The sequence below is a fragment of the Otolemur garnettii genome, unplaced genomic scaffold (assembly GCF_000181295.1).
Source record: "Otolemur garnettii isolate 467f Iridium unplaced genomic scaffold, OtoGar3 scaffold00011, whole genome shotgun sequence".
NCBI lineage: Eukaryota > Metazoa > Chordata > Mammalia > Primates > Galagidae > Otolemur > Otolemur garnettii.
In genome coordinates, this window is record NW_003852406.1 from 19,288,528 (window position 1) to 19,299,298 (window position 10,771).

A 10,771-nucleotide genomic window follows, 5' to 3' on the forward strand; every position below is an offset into this window, starting at 1 on the left:
CTGTAGCACAGTGGTTATGGTGCCAGCCACATAGCCCGGGCCAGCTAAAACACCAATGGCAACTGCAACAAAAAAATAGTTGGGTGTTATGGCAGGCGTCTGTAGTCCCAGCTATGTGGGAAACTGAGGCAAGAGAATAGCCTAAGTCCAAGAGTTTGAGGTTGCTGTGAGCTGTGATGCCACAGCACTCTACCAAGGGCAACCTAGTGAGACTCTGTCTCAAAAAAAAAAAAAAAAAGAAAAAGAAAAAGAACAGAATCTTCATCGTACCATTAATTTTTTCAGGGACTACTTGGAGCATGTAAGGATTAAACAAAATACTCAAGGAAATGCTCAAACCAAATTAAAACTTAGAAGAGTGATCTCAAGATTGGGGATAAAAAGTGTAAAGGAAACAGAAGGAATGTGTATATGTAGTTAAATCTTTTTTTTTTTTTTTTTTTTTTTCAGTTTTTGGCTGGGGCCAGGTTTGAACCTGCTACATCCAGTATATGGGGCGGGGGCCCTACTCCTTGAGCCACAGGTGCCGCCCATGTAGTTAAAACTAAATGAATGGCAACAGTGTGATTAAGAACTTGTAGTTTAGTGAAAAGGCATGAAATGAAAAAAGGAATACCACAAGGGGAAACTGGTGAAGAGCCAGAAATGAAATAGCCATCGTCTGTACTGTCCAGTATGGGAGCCACTAGCTACATGTATTTAAATTTAACATTATGTAAAAGCAAAGTTCGTCCCTCTGTTGTAGGGGCCACTTTTCAAGTGTTCAATGGCCATACGTGGCTAGTGGCCACAGCAGTAAAGCAGGTATAGAACAATTCAAAGATTTTGCATAAAGTTCTTTTGGACAGTGTAGATCTAAATTATTTTAGCAAATCCAAGGATATTTTGGAGCATAGAAAGTAAAATCACTCTATAGGTCTTCTCAAAGGGGAACAGGTCAAACCGGCGGCAAAGTTAAAAAGCAGAGCAGAACTTCTAAGTAAGCAATGGTGACGGAAGGGGTGACAGGACTGGAAATGAAGATTAAAGAGGAATTTGGGGGAGCCAGCAAAGAAAAAAGGAGAAAGAGGAAGACAAATACAACAAATAGTAAATATGCCAGCAGATGGGGGAAAGAAAACTAAGTTCATTAGCAATCACGATGACTGTCATCTTGATGAACTCCTCCCTCAAAAGTCAAAGAGGCCGTTTCTAGTGAGAGGGTAGAGTAGATGTGAAGAGAGGTATTGCCTGGGACAGAACACCTACAAATGCTGGGTAAAATTTAAATAAATAAGAAAAACTTTAAAGACATTAGTGTAGGATGACAGAAAATAAAAGAAATATCAGTGTCTAGGAGCATCAAGAAATTGAATGCCAGCTCCATGCCCGTAGCAGAGTTATTACAGTGCCAGCCACACATACCGAGGCTGGAGGGTTCGAACCCAGCCCAGGCCAGCTAAAAAACAACAATGGCAACTGCAGCAACAACAACAAAAAAATAGCTGGGGGCGGTGCCTGGGACTCAGTGGATAGAGTGCTGGCCTCATATACTGAGGGTGGTGGGTTCAAACCCACCCCTAGCCAAACTGCAACAAAAAAAAAATAGCTGGGTGTTATGGTGGGCGCCTGTGGTCCTAGCTGCTTGGGAGGCTGAGGCAGGAGAATCGCCTAAGCCCAGGAGTTGGAGGTTGCTGTGAGCTGTGACACCACAGCACTCTACCCAGGGTAATAAATTGAGACTCTATCTCAAACAAACAAACAAACAAACAAAATAGCTGGGTGTTGTGGGGGGGCGCCTGTAGTCCCAGCTACTCGGGAGGCTGAGGCAAGAGAATTGCTTCAGCCCAAGAGTTTGAGGTTGCTGTGAGCTGTAACGGTGCGGCACTCTACCAGGGCAACATAGTGAGACTCTGTCTCAAAAAGAAAAAAAAAAAAAGAAATTGAATGCACAAGGATAAATACATCTTGGAATAAGGGTTTGCCCAAAGAGTATGCTTATTCCATATAACCCGAAGTCTGGGTTTTAACAAGCTACATGACTCTTTTTTTGTTTTTTTGGTTTTTTTTTAACAGCACCATAGTAATTTATTTCATTTTTACATCTCATTAAAGTTTTTGGAGATTTTTTTTATCTGCATTTTTCACAGTGCAGACACTTTTCCTTAAAAAAGCATTTCTTATAGTTTTTTTATGGTTAACCACTTTATACATAGATTATAAGTTAACTCTATCTAAACCCACAGTTTCATGGATTCTTTCTTTTTTAAATGTTTACCATTATTTTATTTTTTTCAAAGTTCAATATACAATTATTCATTGTATACACAACTCATTTTGTGGAAGATAATTCCTGAGGTCCAAGCAAAGTGAGATATGGGTTAAAAGACCCTTGCTTAACACTGGGATCCCAAAGGGTTACATTCTCAGCAAAGTAGGAAAAAACTGTCTACAGAGACTTGCCTGCCTCTGTCTTGAGCAGAAGAAAGAAGAACCCAGGACAAACCCCGTTTCAAGTGAGTGTGGCACCAGAATTCACGCTGCTTCCTCCTTCACTCCCAGGAAAAATGAACTCAAAATGTAGTTTTAAGTGTTCCCCGCGTGCTTGATAAGGCAATTGTGAATTCTCCCCAGAGGAACACACTTTAAATCTAGGCTTCTAAGTATTCTTACAGATAAACTTCCAAGGAACAGGAGGTCACACACACACACAAATCATTGAACAGAAGAGAAAATAAGCTCGATATACTGAGTCAGCAGCAACAACATCGCTGAATCAGACAGATCACGGCCAAAGATCCTTGAATTATTCGTTGTCTATATAATATAAAGTTATCATGTGTGGTTTGCTTAAAGAAATTAAAGATGGGATTGAATGCATGGCACAAGAATGAGAGACTGTCAAAAGTGATCCGTTGAATTTGAAAAAGACCAAACAGAATTTCTACAATTGATTAAGATAATTAAAGCCCATGGATGCAGGGTGCTTTCTGGGAAAGATGGAGCAGACGCACTCTACTTTATGCCTACTCACTGTGAGTCTGAACTGTGGACAGGTTTCCTGGACCAGCTAGCTGAGGACGTGAGAAGTAAATAGTAAGTAGCCAACAGATTGGAGAAGGAAAGAAGAATCTGAAAATGACTGGACTGGGATTGAGTTTCCTGTTTTGTTCCCTCCTGGGTTGCCTTACCCTGGGCTTAAAGACAGACCCAGACCTGGAAGAATGCAGCAGGAACAGGTAGAAAGAGCTCCAGGAGAACAGAAAGAGGTCTTTTTCTGGTTTGGGGAGCAAAAAGGGGGCTCCTCAGGATGAGAAGTGAGATGTTTTCCCACTCGAGCCTCCAGGCAATATGACAGTGGTGGCAGTGGCCATGGTGATGGCACCGTTAGCCAAGTCAGATGCCTAAAGTTCTTGTTTTGTATGTGAAGTAGGACTTTTTCAGTGTTTTAAATTATTATTTTAATCGTGTACACATTTATGGGGCACAGTGTGATGTTTCAAGGCATATATTTGGGATGTAATGGTCAAATCAGGATAATGAGCAGATCCATTGCCTCGAACATTTATCATTTAAAAACATTTGAAGAATAGATCCCACTAATATTGTCACACATAACTTCTTCCAGAAAATGTAGAGCAAGATGACACTTACCATTCATTGTATGAGGTCAACTTTAACCTGACGCCGAAACCAGACAAAGACAGTTTAAAAAAACCACAGTGGAACATCCCTCATGAATACACGTACCAAAATATTCAGCACAATATTAACAAACTGAATCTAGCACTACAATAAAGAAGCCTTAGCTCAGGAATTCAAGACACTGAAAATCAAGGAATGCAATCCACTACGTTAAGAGACTGAAGGAGAAAAATCACATAATCATGCCAGTCGATGCAGGAAAACCACGTAAATAAATTCAATATCCACGTAGACATCCATCAAACACTCTTGTAACCTCCGTTAAAAACTCTCTCGAACCAGGACTAAGAGAATTTCTTAACCTGATAAAGGACATAAACAAAATGCAACTACATCATACCTAACAGTGGACCACCAAGTGCTTTCTCCCAAAGATGTCCATTCCTCCCACTCCTATTTAAGCTTGTGCTGGAAGTCAGTGCATTAAGACAAGACAAAGAAGTAAAAGGCATGCAGTTTGGAAAGGGAAATATAGAACTGGCTCTGCGACTGTAGCACAGTGGTTACGGCGCCAGCCACATACACCGCGAGGCTGGTGGGTTCGAATCCAGCGTCCAAAAAGATAAATAAATCCAAATAGCCCTGAATACCTTCCAAAAAGCATATAGATCCATAAGGAGGACAAGTCAAATAATCTATGGCATAACACATTCCAGTATACATTAGAGTAGGGAAATCAATTTAAACATGCACAAGAGTAGGGAAATAAATACAGTAGAACCTGCATACCTGACTACCCCCTACATGGACTACTTCCTAATTTCCTTAAATTGACCTACTTTTCATAAACCAGACATGCACCGTGTATCAGTGCAGTGGTTTCCTTATGATGACCACCTCCATATGTTGACCAGTTTGTCACAGTCCCTTGAGTGGTCAGCTGACGGAGGTTCTTCTGTACTTGAAACCAGTAAGCCAGCTCCAGGGCTATACTAGCACAAAGTCAGATGGAGACTGCAAGGAAGAGAGATTGCAGCAGGGGGAGCTTAGAAAAACTCACTCCCAAAATGTTAGCATCTCCCCCTGATTGGGGAAGTCCTAACGGATCAGAGCAGTCTACTGGGGAACTGAAGAGAGGGGGATGAGGGTGTGTAGGACCAGAGGTAGTAATATAATGAGGAACCACCGAAGGGAGACAATTTGAAGGGAAGCGGGGAATCTGTTGGATCCTTGAAGGTGAAGGGAAATAAGGAAGCAAGTAGTGGAAGTTAAGGGTCTTACAGAAACAAAAGAAATTTTTTATCAAAACAACTTCGTCACCACTGCAGTGGCTCATACCTGTAGTCTTGACACTCTGGGAGGCTGAGGTGGAAGGATTGCTTGAGGCCAAAAGTTGAAACCAGCCTAAGCAAGAGCAAGACCCCATGTCTACAAAGCGTAGGAAAATTAACTGTACGTGGTGGTATGCACCTATAGGCCTAGCTATTGGGGAGGCTGAGGCAGGAAGGTTGAGCCTAGGAGTTTGAAGTTGCTGTGAGTGATAATGATGTCGTGGCACTCTAGCCCAGGTGACAGAGGAAGAACCTGACTCGAAACAAACAAAAAATTCAAAAAACAAAACAAAAAACCCCTTCACTTTAGTATACTACAGAAGAGGGCACTCTTGAATTAAGACTCTCGTGAGCCTCCCGAATCCTTTACCCTTGTCAGCACAGAATGAGCTGTAATTCCTGTTCTAGAAGAATATGTGATATTAAAAATAAACATAAAATGGTAAGCAACATCTACTCAAATCTACTAAAAGCAGGAAAAGAGGATCAAAGTCTTTCAGTGGGTAAAACTGTGTTTCCAAAACCAAGGATGAGGCAGGACAAATTGTAACAGAATACTCCAACCTAATTGATTATTATTCTTTTAAATTTTATTTTTTTAAAACTTCAGATTACTATGAGAGTACAAATGATTAGATTATAATGTTTACATTTGTTAGGTAAAGTCCATGTTGTAGTTGTGTGTCATTAAATATTCTTTTTTTATTAGATCATAACTGTGTACATGACTGCATTTATGGGGTACAATGTGCTGATTTTATATACAATTTGGAATGCTGACATCAAATTGGTTAACATAGCCTTCACCTCACTTATTTAATTGTTGTGTTTAGACATTTATAGCGTACTATTAATATATTTGACATGTACCCTTGCAGTGTGCACAGTAGGTGAGGTCCCACTGATTACCTTCCCTCCACTGTGCACCCCCCTTCCCTCCCCTCACCCTCCTCTTCTCTCCTTCTTTCTGGGCTATAATTGTGTTTTATCTTTTGTATGAAAGTGTGGGTGATTATATATAGATTTAATAATAGTGTTGAATACATTGGGTATTTTTTTCCATTCTTGAAATACTTTACTAAGAAGAATATGATCCAACTCCATCCATGTAAACATAAAAGAGGAGAAGTTGCCATCTTTTTATGGCTGCATAATATTCCATGGTGCACATATACCACAATTTGTTGTTGTTGTTGTTGTTTAGATAGAGTCTCACTATGGTGTTCTTGGTAGAGTACTGTGGCACCACAGCTCACAGCAAGCTCTAACTCTTGGGCTTAAGCAATTCTCTTGCCTCAGCTTCCTAAGTAGCTGGGACTACAGGCGCCCACCACAAGGCCTGGCTATTTGGTTGTTGTTGTTGTTGTTGTTGCAGTTGTCAGTGTTGTTTAGCGGGCCTGGGCCAGGTTCAAACCCGCCTGCCTCAGTGTATGTGGCTGGCACCCTAACCACTGAGCGATGGGTGTGAAGCCTAATTAAATGTTCTTAAACAAGCACTTGCCACTATGAAAAAATTAAAACCCACTTCAAATGAAGAATGGAAAAGCTCATAAAATAAATGGAAAAAAAAAACAATAGAAAGATACAAAACAAGAGTTTATCAAATTCAGGAAAGAAATCGAAGAAAAAGACAAAATCATTTCAGAAATGAAGAATAAATTACAAGATGCCCAAGGGAGAATAGATTCGCCTGAACATAGGAGCAGAACGAAAACAGCTAACAAAACAAAAATGAAACAAAAAAGAGTGATCTTAAAAGGTCCAAGACACACCTAACAGGTACAATGCACACATTCTGGTAGGAGGGCACACTTAGAACTTTGACAAATACCCCAAAGCAAACTATGTAACCAAAATGTGTCTACCCCTGTAATAGACTTAAATTAAGAAAAAAGAAATAAAGCACCCCCTTTGTCCCTTTCACTCCAAATGTTACATGTTTTATCTGCTAATAAAACAAAAAAAAGATCCAAAAGAAACTGATAGATAAAGAAGACAGAAGAATCAAGACAATACCTCTATCACTGGAACCCCTAAAGAGGAGGGGAAAACTCCAACAATTAAATAGAACTAAAACTTACAACTATGATATAAAAAAATTTTTTGGAAATAAAATAAGACTTGAATCTATGTATTCAATAAACTCTAGTTTATTGGTAACTAATAGTTATACAAGGTAGGTAACTAATAGTTATACAAATACATTTGTTCATGGGAAAATAGGCTTAGGACAGTCTGTGCCAAGACTTTAGATTTCAGGGATAAAGACAGAGATACTTTGGGTGCCATATATACTGTAAGGGAAAGAAAATCAGGTTGGCATCAGACTTCTCAACAGCAATAGATGAAGAAAGTCAGCAATGAAACAATATTTTCAAGAAACTCAAGGAAAGAAGGTAGACACTAAGGATTTTCAATCCAGACAAACATAAGCATGAAGGCTACAGAAGAGTTTTAAACGTGCCAGGATTTGGAATACCACACTTACAAGTCACTTCTGAGGAATCCAGTGCAAAACCATTTTTAAAGTTATTCTTTTTAATAAAGAGACTTGTCTTTCCTGGGCCACTGTGTCGTGTGACCTTGGAAAATCACTTCCTGTACCTGAGCTGTGGCTTGGAGGTCTTTGAGTTCCTTTGGCTTTAACCCTATTGGGTTTACTTGGTCTTAAAGCTCCTGGGGCAGATTTAGTGAAATGAAGAGGAGAGAGCAGAGTACTGTTGTCAGATGGGCTTGTGTTGGAACACTCTCTCTACCCCATCCATCCATCTATCCTTCTATCTATCCATCCTTCCTTCTATCCATTCACTCATGAATGTGTGAGGTGCACTGCGCAGCCCTGTGGACAGTTGTAAGCAAAGCACATCCAAGGAGCTTGTATTCTAGTCGGGGAGGCAGGTAACTAATAGTTATGTAAATACATTAAGAAGGCCAGGGAAGGCTTCCCTATGAAGACACTTTGGAGTTGAGCCTGGAAGGATGGGGGAGTCTCCCAGTGGAAAGGGCTAGAGTGGGGCATTCTGGGTAGAGGGGATAGCATGGACCCAGAGTTCTGTGGTAGGAGGAAGCACAAATCTTTGAGGGCAATGTGGCAGGGGCCAGGGGCACAGTGATGTGAGGGAGATAGGGGCCCAGTCTCTGGTTGAGAATGCGGTCTTTCTAAGATAACAGTGGGGACACACTAAAAATTTGAAAGAGAAAGGCATGATTGGAATCATGTATTAAAAAGATCCTTCTGACTCTTTTGGGGAGAATGACTCTGTGGAGATGGTGGGCAAGAGGGGATGCAGGCAAATCAGGTATTTGCTGTGTGGCTCGCCTTCCTCTGAGCCTTAATCTTCTTGCCTGTAAAATGGGTATAACACCAGCCTACAAGGCTGCTGTGAGGATAAAATGAAATCAGGGTGTAAAATGCCTGGCACAGAAAAGGAAGTTCAACACCAGTGGCTCAGTTTTGTCTATTACTTTAGACAAGGTGCAATCTCTGAAAACAGAGATGGCGTCCCCTTCCCACCCTTCTCTCTCCCTCTTTGGGCCTCCTGCTCTCCCCTCCCCACTTTAGGAATGTCTATGACGAAAACCCAATGGAACTTGAGTTTTAGTGAAGCAAAAATTATGCACTGGGTGAGAAGCCCATTCAGGGAGTGTGGGACCCTCGTATAGAATAAGAGAGGGCCCTGGGATCAGTTTCCCCCACTCCCTCTTCCTCTGGCGACATGTTTGAGGCTGCAACCCAGAGCCGTCCAGATCTTTTAGAAGGTGAACAAGAATAAAACCCTCCATTGCAATGTTGGGGACGGCGGCCTGCACCTGTAATCGGGAAACTGAGGCAGGAGGATTGCTGGAGCCCAGGAGTTTGAATTCACCTGGGGCAACATAGCGAGACCTCTTCTCTTAAAAAAAAAACCAACCAAACAAAAAGTTCCACAAAACTTTCCTTGCAGGATTATCATTTCCAAGGGAAGCATAAAATTATTCTAACAATAGGGAGGACAGGATATCTCTCTTTCTCTCTCTTTTAACTACTTGTAATATGGCTTCAGAAACACAAACTACAGTTTGAATATTCCTAATGCAAAATTTCTAGATCAGAAATGCTCCAAAATCTGAAACTTCTTTTTTTTGAGACAGAACCTCAAGCTGTCGCCCTGGGTAGAGTACTCTGGCATCACAGCTCACGGCAACCTCCAACTCCTGGGCTTAAGTGATTCTCTTGCCTCAGCCTCCCAAGTAGCTGGGACTACAGGCGCCCGCCACAATGCCCGGCTATTTTTTGGTTGTAGTTGTCGTTGTTTGGCAGACCCGGGCTGGATTCGAACCCGCCAGCTTTGGTGTATGTGGCTGGCACCTTAGCCACTTGAGCTACAGGCACCAAGCCAAATCTGAAACTTCTTGAGTGCTGACATGATGCCACAAGAGGAAAAGTCCACACCTGACATCACATGACAAGTCACAGTTAAAATGCAGGTGCACCACACACAGTTTATTCAGCATCCAAGATTGCATGCAAATTCAGAGTCGAGAATGATGGTGATGCATGCTCTACAAACATGAACTATTCACTTGGGTGGCTGAGATAGTGACATCTTTGATTTCTGATGGTTCAGTGTACACAAGCTTTGTTTAATGCACAAATTATTTACAATATTGTATAAAATTGCCTTCAGGTTATGTGTACACAGTGTGCATGAAACATAAATGAAATTCATGTTTAAACTTGGGTGCCATCCCCCAAGATGTCTCATTACGTATAAGCAAATCTTCCAAAATCCAAAAAAAATCCCAAATTCGACACACTTCTGATCCCAAGTATTAATATTTCAGATACCTTATTCAACTTGTAGTTCAAGGCTGCAACTCACTGGGTCCTGAGACAGAACCAAGCTTTTTTTTTCAGTTTTTGGCCAAGGCTGTGTTTGAACCCACCACCTCTGGCATATGGGGCTGGTCTCCCACTCCTTTGAGCCACAGGCCTCGCTCCATGAACCAAGCTTTGAAAAAGCTCCTCCACCTCCTGACACAGTGAACAACCATTCACCGGATGCACAGATCCTGCAAAGTCTGGGCTCAGAGTCTTACACACTCATCACTTTTTAAATTGAGGTTTAAAATACAGACGGCAAAGTACATACTCTAAGTTTATGTGTACAACCTAATGGCATTTTGCAAATGTAACTACCACCCTAATCAAAAGCTCGAATATTTTCAGCATGCTAGGATGTTTCCTTGTGTCCTCTTCCCAGTCACCCCTGTCCTCACATGTCACAATTATTCTAACTTCTATCACCATTGATTACTTTTCCTGTTCTTGAACTTCATAGACAGGGAATCTATAGTAATCTCTTTCCTCAATCTATTGTCTCTGACATTCAATCATATTGGTGCACATGGTGGTATATTGCTTAGTCTCCTTGCTACATAGCACTTCACTGATGCATGTGCCAAAATTTATCCATTACCCTGTGCATGGATATTTGGGTTGTTACCAGTTTCAATCTGCTAGGCTGCAATGAACATTCTTTTTTTTCTTTTTTTGAAACTTTTATTCCCTTTAATCCAATTAAAATTATTGAGCATGTACCTGCTCAATCATGACATCAACTGAAAAACCAGCCACAGCCCCTCAGCTTGTGCCACCAGGAGCCAGCTGAAGGGAGTCTGACCGGTCCCAGGGCTGCGTGGCCTGGGGCAAATTACTGAGCTTCTCTGAGCCTCAGTTTCCTCACTAAGCAGGGTGGTGAGGCTGGGAAATAGGCATAAAAGTGCTTAGGCAATGAACATTCTTTAGCACAAGTCCTTTTTTTTTTTTTTTTTTT